Here is a 10718-nt window from a genome sequence, read left to right as displayed (position 1 = left end):
CCCCTTCCAGCCTTCCTTAAGGTTTGACATATGACTCAAACTGAGAAAAGAAAAAAACAATCATTAACAGTAAGTAAAAAGAAAACAGCCTAAAGCAAACCTTCAACATGACTTCAGCTCTTACCTTTGGTTGCCGCTCTCTCACTTCCCCTGACTCTGGTGTCTGCTGCTTTCACAGACTGTGGTGGAACAGTCCAGTGAATCAATCCCTGCAGGCTGGAAAGTCTGCTGGGAGTTTCTGAACTCATCTATCCATCAGTTCATTAACTCCAAACCATGACATTCCAGTTCTGTATTGCCTGTGGAAATCCTCAGCATGTTCTGCCGTGGTCTTGTGATCTTTGCACACCCTTCCAAGTCCAAAGTCCTGACGTACATGGAGACAGTCTGAGAAGACGCTATTGTCTCCTACTGCACTTTACACCTTGTGCAGACTAATCATATCCACGGGCTGACAGCTCCATGCCTTGGGCTCAGAGACAGAAAAGTCTGAATGTAAAGTAAGAAATTTAAAAAAAAAGACAACAAATGATCAAACACTACATAGTACAAGGTCTTCTTCATCCAAGTGACAAAATTAAATAAATTCAGAATAACAAAAAATTAACAAAAAGGAAAAAAAGGAAAACAAAAGAATAAAAAAAAACATACACACAAATATGTACAGTCAAACTAAAATAAATAACTTGACAAGTATTTGAAAAAGGTGCTAATGGACCGAGAACTGACAACAAGGGATTAATGTGTTTGACAATGTAAAAGTAAATATGGATAAAGAGAGTAACACCATCACTGGAAGTTCAGCCACAGAATAAGGCCTCAGTTCACTCATTAGCTACAGCAGCTAAAGAATCATTTAAGCAGAATTTATGGTGTGTCCAAACTTCAACATGTCTTCCTCACTCTTTTCCTTCAAGCACTGGAATGAGACCATAACTCTGTCTTCAACATGGTTTTTCAAAACATAGTGAAAGGTTTGTCTAGCATCTGTAAACATCTTTTCAGGTTTGCCTTCTGAAATGGCTGTTACTCTCTTCACATTTGTTTAGAAAGATTAGCAGTTCTACTTCAAGACAAAGCCTGTTTCCTTAAAACTTTCTCTTCAATTCAGCCCATGACAATGTCTCATTTCAAGTATGTCAATAGCACGTATCTCAGTAGGAACAAATTAATCATTATTGTTCAACCTGGTGAACTTGACACATCTATTAGGTTTTCACAGTGGTCACTGCGTTCATCATCACCACTACATGGAAAAAGAAGCAAATATACCCAAACTGGGTGCATCTTTACAGTCTGAGCTATCTGAGTCGTCTCTCTGCCAGGCTTCCTTCCCTTACCCTGTCCACCACGCAATTTAAAAAAAATAAAATAAAATAATAATAATAATAATAATAATAATAATAATAATAAAATGTACGAACCCACCTATACTTAAACCTGACCCAAATAACCCCACATCACTTGATTCTACAGTGAATCTTGTCTGTGACCGTACGTAGCGCTTTACAGGGGAGGGAATAATTCCCCTGTCGGGAGGCCTCCCTATGTGCCGATGCCAAAACACGTCAGAATTGCAAAACTTTTCCTCATCGCACCTACTTCAACCCAGAAAGGTCCTACTCCTGACTCCCCTTGGAACGAAACATGGCAGAGTGAGATGAGCCAGTGTTTGACCTCAAAGTCCAACTCACCCTGCCTGTACAATAAAGCTTCTATCAAAATTTGGGTGGTGACGATGGACAGCAATGCAACTATGCTCAGGCCTCAGGCTGAATACTATTAAACAACTCTTACTTTGGAGGATCCCCAATCGATCTATACCAGAGCTGCCCCAGTATCTCCACCATTTACTGATGGAAAACTTAGCAACTTACTGAGATAACAATTATTTTACTCAATATCAAAAAATGTGATCACAAGTGTATCTCAGATGCCAATACAGATTTTAAATACACTGATAAAACATCATCCATGGGCTGAATAACTGCTTGAGAAAGCCAACATCACAGATCCAGCCGTGTTTCGTTTGCTTTTTCCTGAGACCGTGTCCTCTTGAGGCATCAAAAGTGAAGAGCTGGTAAAAGTTCAGTTCCAACAACAGAGTTAATAAATGGTCACAGTCTGTGCTTAATCAGCACTTGAGCTTCACTATGCAGAAAATCAGTCCATCCACCTCCTAGATGCAGCAGACTCACTTCCTGGTCGTGTCCTGTAGTTTGAAGAGCAGCTTGCAGACTTGTGTGATGTGGGCTGCAACAGTCCTTCAGAGGTGAGGTCTGGAGATCTAGGTGGTGTCCAGGGCTTGGTGGATCAAATCAGGCCACAACATTCCCCTTCCAGCCTTCCTTAAGGTTGGACATATGACTCAAACTGAGAAAAGAAAAACAATCATTAGCTGGAAGTAAAAAGCAAACAGACTAAAGCAAACCTTTGGTTTGACCTCAGATCTTACCTTTGGTTGCCACCCTCTCACTTCCTCTGACTCTGGTGTCTGCTGCTTTCACAGACTGTTGTGGAACAGTCCAGTGCATCCACCCCTGCAGGGTGGAAAGTCTTCTGGGAGTCTCTGAACTCATCGGTCCATCAGTCCATTAACTCCAAACTTCATCACATTCCAGTTCTTTATTGCCTGTGGAACTCCTCCTCAGCATGTTCTGCCGTGGTTTTTGCAAACCCTTCCACAGAGGCTCAGCAGTAATTACAAAGTCCAACGTCCTGACGTACATGGAGACGGTCTGAGAAGACACTATAGTCTTCTACTGCACTTTAGACCTTTTGCAGACTAATATCAACAGGTTGACAGCTCCATGTCTTGGGCTCAGAGACAGAAAAGTCCAAATGTAAAGTAATAAATTAAAAAAAATAAAAAATAAAAAAACAAAACACACACACACAAATGATGAAACACTACAGAGTACAAGGTTTTCTTCATCCAAGTGGCAAAGTTAAATAAATTCACAATGACAAAGAAATTTAAGAAAAAGGTTAAATATGAAAAGAAAATTAAAAAAAAAAACATACACATAAATATGTAAAGTTAAACTAAAATAAATAAAATGACAAATATATGAAAAAGGTGCTAAATAACATAAAACTGACAATTTGGGAGAAATGTGTGCAACAGACAATGTAAAAGTAAATATCATGGATAAAGACAGTAACACCATCACTGGAAGTTCAGCCACAGATTAAAGCCTCAGTTCACTCATTATCGAACTGCAGGAGCTACACAATCGTTTAAGCAGAATTGTGTGTCCAAACTTCAACATGTCTTCCTCACTCTGTTCATAATGAAAGGTTTATCTATCATCTGTAAACATCTTTTCAGGTTTGCCTTCTGAAATGGATGTCACTCTGTTCACGTTTGTTTATAAAGATTAGCAGTTCTACTTCAAGACAAAGCCTGTTTCCTTCAGACTTTCTCATTAATTCAGCCCATGACAATGTCTCATTTCACATATGTCAATAGCACGTAGCTTAGTAGGAGAAAATTAATCATTATTGTTCACCCTGATGAACTTGACGTGTACTTATGTCATATGATGTCAGATGTATCTCAGATGCCAATACAGATTTTAAATATATTGATAAAACATCATCTATGGGCTGAATAACTGCTTGAGAAAGCCAAGATCAGAAACACATTTACAACCAGATCAGAATAACAATGTTCTATCAATAATTCCATTTAAACCAGTCAAAGTACAGGCAAGTCATTATCAAAGTCAACAATCAACATATTAAAAGAATTTACAGGTAAGAACATGTGGAGACAGTAATAAATAAATAAATAAATAAATATTAAAAAAGTTCATTCAGATTCTGATTAAACTAAAATACAGCACCTACTTGGAGGAAATGCCATCAGAGCCTAACAAACAGCCAGCACACCACCATGGCGGCTGTAGATGCCTCCTTGCTCACACTCTACCTTTTACCTCAACAGTAATCACTTCTATAGACCTATGACACACATTCTTGTCTTACTTCAATTGTGAGGACACACTTAAGCATAATGCCTTAGCACCTTACCCTAACCTGACCTTAAATATCCAAACTGAATGTTGAAAGGAGGGTTTATTTTTCTTGTTTTTCTTTTTTTTTTTTTTTTTTTTTAAAACAGCTGCCTGTGTTATTTGTCCTTCCACACTTGTGACCATGGTCCCAAGTTCAAGTTAATTTGTCTTATTTGAAGCATTTCGTCATGTGACATAACTGCTGATATATATCACTGTATATTCTGCCAATCATTTGTCTGCTTTGGAAATTTGGTGTTTAGGTTGATCTGATCTGCCAATAAAGCTAATGGGGTGGGGTGGGAGAGCCAGGCCAAAATCAGACCCAACACAGGGTCCCCAAATCAGCTCACATAAAGTTAATGGGGATGGGAGAGGTCAAAATCGACCATATTAGACAGAGAGACAGGCCCTATAAACAGCGCCAATGCTGGGCCCCCATATCAACCCCTAGCAGGCTGATTAGAGGGAGGGAGAGAGACACAGGTGTGAGTCTGTGTGAATGTGTGTGAGACAGAGACAGGACAGAGACTGGCACAGCAGCCGAAACAAGGTAAAGTGATGGCACAGTGGCCAAGCAAACATCAGATACCATATACCTCTCGTAGACTGGACAGACACGATGGATGGATGGACAGCAGCCAGGTTGGAAGGATGGACAGGAACAAATTCTCTAGGAGGAAAAGTTATGGCGCGGCGGCCAGACATCCCAGCATCAAAGACGTGAAAGTCGCATACCTCGTATAGCCTCTTGATCCCACGTGGTCAAAATCGACGAGCAAACAATAATCAAACAAACAATAATCAAACAACCGCCCGACCAACAGAGAGAAAGAGAGAGGACCGATGGCAGCCATATTGGATGAACAGGAACAAATTCTGTAGGAGGAAAAGTTATGGCACGGTATGGTCAAAATCAACGCTACAATGCTGAGAGAGGGTTAGAGAGGGAGACAGGCAAATGGTCGGGCGGACAAATAATTATGGCATGGTGGCCGTGTGTGAGACAGAAAGAAAAAGAGGGTGAGACAGATTGGCACAGTGGCCATGTGTGTGTATGTGCGTGTGTGTGTGTCTGTGTGTATGCATGTGTGCAGGTGCGCATGCGTCCATGTGTGTGCGCAAGAGAGACACACACACACACGCAAACACACCTCAGCAGCAGAATAAAAACTTCACTTACAATTAGTTGATTTCTTCTCATGCTGATCTGTTTGTGGACCTGAAAGAAGAAGAAGAAGAACCAGCTCAGTCTGAGTCTGCAGTTCACCTGTGAAGACACAGAGTGGACTGATCCTGTCCAAAACTCACACTCTGTGGACATCAGTTCACTGAATATAAATCCATCTGTGTGAAGCTTTATACACACACACTGATCAGGGAATGATAATTTCTCCTGCTGTGATCGAGCTGATGGAACATTCTTGTCATAGTTATTGATCATATTGGAGACTGTGATGTTTGAGTGAGGATGACTGTGCAGCTGAAAGATGAAGATCTTCAGACTGACTGCAGGTGGTTTAGAGATCAGCAGCACGTTCTCTTCACTGAGCAGCGTTTCACAATCTTTAAATATTGCTTATTGATTAAATTCTGCTCAACGAGTAAAAGGGAAAATCAACACTGATCAAACTGCTGACGGTATTTTACCGTCCGAGCTTCACTCAGAGCGAACCGCCACCCTCAGGTTCACCTTCACCCAGGCCGCTGCTGCACCTGTGAGCCAAAGCAGCAGGTGCGGAGCGCAGTCCGCGCGCACTGACCTGCAGTCCTGGACTCTAACTAATAAATGTTTATGTGGGTAAAAACTCTGAGGACTTACAGGCCTGTCTCCACATACCCCTGATAACCTGAGCACGTGGGAGGTGAACTGAGGGATTACTAACGTGAACTGAGGAGGCCGCTGAGGCCTAATTATCTCTGTGCGGCTGCGCTGTCCCGCGTGTCATATTCAGCCTTTATCTTTACCACATGAACCACATCACGGTCCAGAATTTAAATATGTCAAACCACCAAGACTTAAGAAATATTTACTACAGAACCAGGTGAGCTCCACCTTAAACCATAACCCCAGGTGGCACCAGCGCAACATGGCACCGTAAACTGTGACTGTTTTCGGAACCATGTAGTTGCCGCGCTCGTTGGGGCTCGTCTGAAATCGTGGATTGAAATGTTGTGTGTACTCACTTTGCGTAGAAAATCCAGAAAGCCGTTTCCAAGCCGTCTGTCCAAGGTGAGCGGTGCGATGGAGACACGCGCACTGAGGCTGTGTGCGCGAGTGTGTGCGCGGGCGTGAGCACAAACTGGCGTCTGTGGCTCACGCGGTGTAAAGGCCTCTGTTGCAGCATCTGAAATAGAGAGATTCACAGGCTGATCCACCTGGTCTGATACACCTGGTCTGTTTCCCTCAGTGTGCTCACACTGTCTCCATACCCACTCAGAAACTCGGTGGAAGTCTGCGTTCCGCGCACACGCGCTCTCCTCTCCTCCAAACCGGCGCGGTAATGGCTGAGCAGTAATGGCTGACTCGGTGCGCTGCGTGGTGGTCACAGTGGTACCGTGGTTTAGCTGAACTACATGCTCAAACCAGCTCCAACACACGGCTCAGCGTCCGGTTTTATCAGGTTACACTTTGACTCAAAGTCCCGGGTCTTCCCCTGATGAACAACAGTAGTACACAGATTTGAAAGAATTCACAACCAGCGTCTCGTGTCCACCTGTTTATAGCGTTCTCCCGGCCTGTACCTGCCCTTTTTATGTCCCACCCCTCTAACAACCAGGTGGGTCGTCATCTCTGATTGGCTAATGATTGGCCAGTGATAATTGAGCCAGACCATAATATCACAGGCCATAGAAACTAATAGGAGTGTGCCATACCGCAAAATTTGGTATGATCCCATACCAAGTAAATACAGGGCCAGTACTGCTGATACCACTATCAATACTTTTATACTCAGAAAAGCAGCTTATCTACTTTTGTGTAGGACGGAGCAATGGGTCATAATTTATGAAGTGAATGCAAAAATTTAAATTATACTTTTTCAGTTAAGATTTTTAAGGGCAAATAAAAAAGTGCAAATAACTAAACAAAAGCAAAAACTACTATTGGCTGTCATTCATCCCTTTTATTGCACTTGCTACAACTGCAATTGCTGACCACTAAATCTGCTACTGTTCCTGTTTTATCTATTTTATATTTGACTTTTACTGTAGTTAGTATGACTACTGTTATCACTGCTAATCACAGTAATAATTTGTCTATGAATGGATCTAATGTGCCTGCACCATGTCAGGACACTGGAATCCTCACAGGACTTTGTTTTCTTGTATGCTGATGTTTTGCCTTTGGGAAATTTTCGGACTCATTATCGGCCGATTCGGGCCTGTCAAACTACTGCTATTTATTCAAAAACCAAACATGATATCACCAAACAAATTTCACCTTCAAAGCCACGAGACCTTAAGGAACACAGTGATGTTGTTTTGTTTTTTGTTTTTTTTGGTCCTAGTGTCAAAAATGTGGATAACTCATGTTGGTAAAAGGTAGACTATTCAAAAACCGTAAATCCTACAGATAAAGTAAACACATTGTGAGAAAGAAGACAAGTGTGGCTACAAAGTTGGAGAATATCACTGTTGTAGAGTAAAATTTGTGGCTGTAGTCGTCGTGTGAAAAAAAAATTCTGAGACTTTTTTAAAAGCCTCCACACTTTAAGCTCCCACTCTAGATTGGAACATACACACCCATTGTAAACTCTGATTTTTCCAAAATCACTCATGATCATTAAAGGATCACCGTTCAAAAACTACACAACTTAGGAAAAAAGGTGAATACACCTCGAATACACAGGACTTGTGTCTACATTTTAAAGTTTGAATGGTGTTTCTAGGTGAAAGTGTGCCAGAGCAGTTGATGTTTGAAAAACACTGAAAGATTGCGACTTTTTTGACACTTTTTGACCTCGCCCCATTCATCCTCTATGGGACATTTTTGGCAGTTTTTCACGAATTATGTCATGAAACCTGAATATTCTGGAGAAAAAAATACAAGTTGCATGTTTTGATGTATAATTTGTTGGTGTGCACTCAACAGTGTGGGACGAGTTACAAACTGAAATTCTAGGTGTAAGAAAAACGAGAATAACGATAGTGTGCCGTGCTACACCCCGCACCACTAATAACGATAAAATACAGTCACTGACTCTTTATTATGAACACCTGTGCACCTGCTTATTCATGCTGTGATACTATCAACCACTCATGAGGCAGCAGTGTAATCCATAAACTCATGCAGATACAGGTCAGGAGCTTCATTAATGTTCACATCAAACATCAGAATGAGGAAAAATTGTGATCTCAGTGACTTTGACTGTGGCATGATTGTTGGTGTCAGATGGGCTGGAATGAGTGTTTCTGAAGCTGCTGATCTCCTGGGATTTTCACACACAACAGTCTCTAGAGTTTTTACTCAGAATAAAAACAAAAACTGAAAAAATATGCACGATAGCTTTGCTAACCTTGTATTTTATTTGTCATTACAGAGAAACCTTTCGCATTTGGGAGAGTGGGGAAACCTGGAAACACTCTCAGAGTGACTTCAGCCTGGTCCACCTTTTGCAGTCTGTATGTGCAAAGTGTGGATAAGTAACACACAGAACACACAGAACACACAGCTGCCTAGCTGCACTTTGATGCTTCAGCTTTGAGGTGATATCCATTCACAGACTGTATCTGAATCTGGCTCTCGAAACAAGTTCACAGCTCTTCTCATCCTCCTGATGAACACACCTCCTGATGACTTCCCCAACCTCAAGACTTAATGGTGAAGAGTGTTTTCTTCAGTCCTGACCTTCAGTTTCATTTATCCAAGTATCAGTGCCTATGGAGAACTACTACTCAGTACCTCTAAAACATTAAATCATAGGTTTGTCTGATCACTGCAGCATCCAATTCATTTGCCTCCTTTGGTCTGTAAGATTAAGTAAAACAACATGTAATTAGCCTAATAAATGACCATGCAGTTAATACTCATCATTCACTGATACAACTCATCAAAGTGTTTCTGTCAGTGCGTGAGTGAACACACTGATGAGAGAGACCCATGAATATTAGAATTCATCCTCCAGACACGGTGAGCCTGCAGATGGCGCTGCAGCTCCTGAGCTCTCTGATAATCAGCCCAAGTGTGAAGGAGGTTGTGTGCATTTACATATACTGGCATTAAACAGCCATGATTAATTAATAATCAGTCAGTCTAAAGTTTGATATGATTTTGTGACACACTGTTATTAATTATACCCTTATTTTTTTTATTAAAGTCACCAAAATGACTTTCAGCACTCACAGTCAAAATTATCCCTGGCCTCAGGTAAATATTTTTACCTGAGGTAAATATTTTACCTGAGACCAGTTTATTTATATTATTTTAACATATTTTACATGATACAAAAAAAACCCCAACGTGATCATGTGGGGATGTGAACTTCTGTCCCATAGCATGTAAATGGAAATGTGTTTGCTTGTTTTCAAATGGAAGCATCCTGTGTCTTGCAGAGGATTAAGCCAATGTCAACAGAGAGCTAAGCTTTAAACAAACTGTGCTTTAGGGACAGTCAACTGATTCTAATCTGGGGCCAACAGCCATAGAGTAGAGGTCTATTAGGAAACAAATACTTACACACTGATCGTATATATTTGGTATATCACCAGCCACCATATTACAACCTTTAACTGGTTTTCAGTGTTGTGGCTGTTTAGTGTATAGAGAGGATATGAGCCTTGTTGTTTGTAATCTGCATCTGGATTTACATCAAATTACAGACTGATAAGCAATCTGGATATCATATGCATGTATCATGTAAAGTTGGTTGCAAAGCATTATGGTCATTTCTGTCAAATAGCACCATGAAAATTCAGCAACGGGTGATATAACAATGGTATGGGATATAAAATAACAAGCCAACTGTATTTAAAGTAATTAGTTTATTTTATGTGCTTGGTAAAGATCAGATGAAATTCACAGTGGTGAATGGTGAGAAGAAATACAAACATCAGAAAATTTGTGTATCTTTGTTAAGAACTGTGGAAAGATGAGAAAGATATGTGTTAAACCAAGAGTTCAACACACAAAGTGCTTTACGGTTTCACTTTCTGCATGAAAAACTGATCAGTTTCATTCTGCCTCAAGTTCCTAAGCTTTGTTTTACGTTAATTCATTTTATGTTGGGGAAAAATAAACAATAAAATATAATGAAACAGCAGCTTCTATGTACTGTCGTTATTTTTTTTTGGAACATATGGGAACAACAGGAACATATGACTTCTTGCAGATGAAACACTATATTGTGATTGTGAGTGTGATAAATACATCCATAGCTTTACACTTTTAAAACACGTTCATGATCAGACAAACAAAGTGCAATCACACTGTTAATATCTTTTCTAAAAAAAATCAAAGCTCACATAGCTGCAGTCAAACCTCAGAGCTGGGGAGGGTTTGCGCCCTGGCACTGGGAGGAGATTGTGCTGAATGGCTAACCTTGTCTGTGAGCTGCTCACCATGGCTGGCTAGCTGCCATTGGGAACACTGGAAGTGTGAAAGGGATAGCAAAGCCCCTCAATTGGCTTCCAAAAGCTGAGCTTAGTGAGGCCTCTTTTCTTCCTCAGTGTGACTAGCCGACGAGGCAGGATCTCCAAGAG

The sequence above is a fragment of the Toxotes jaculatrix genome, chromosome 3 (assembly GCF_017976425.1).
Source record: "Toxotes jaculatrix isolate fToxJac2 chromosome 3, fToxJac2.pri, whole genome shotgun sequence".
NCBI classification, from domain to species: domain Eukaryota; kingdom Metazoa; phylum Chordata; class Actinopteri; family Toxotidae; genus Toxotes; species Toxotes jaculatrix.
This window is presented reverse-complemented; position numbering follows the sequence as displayed.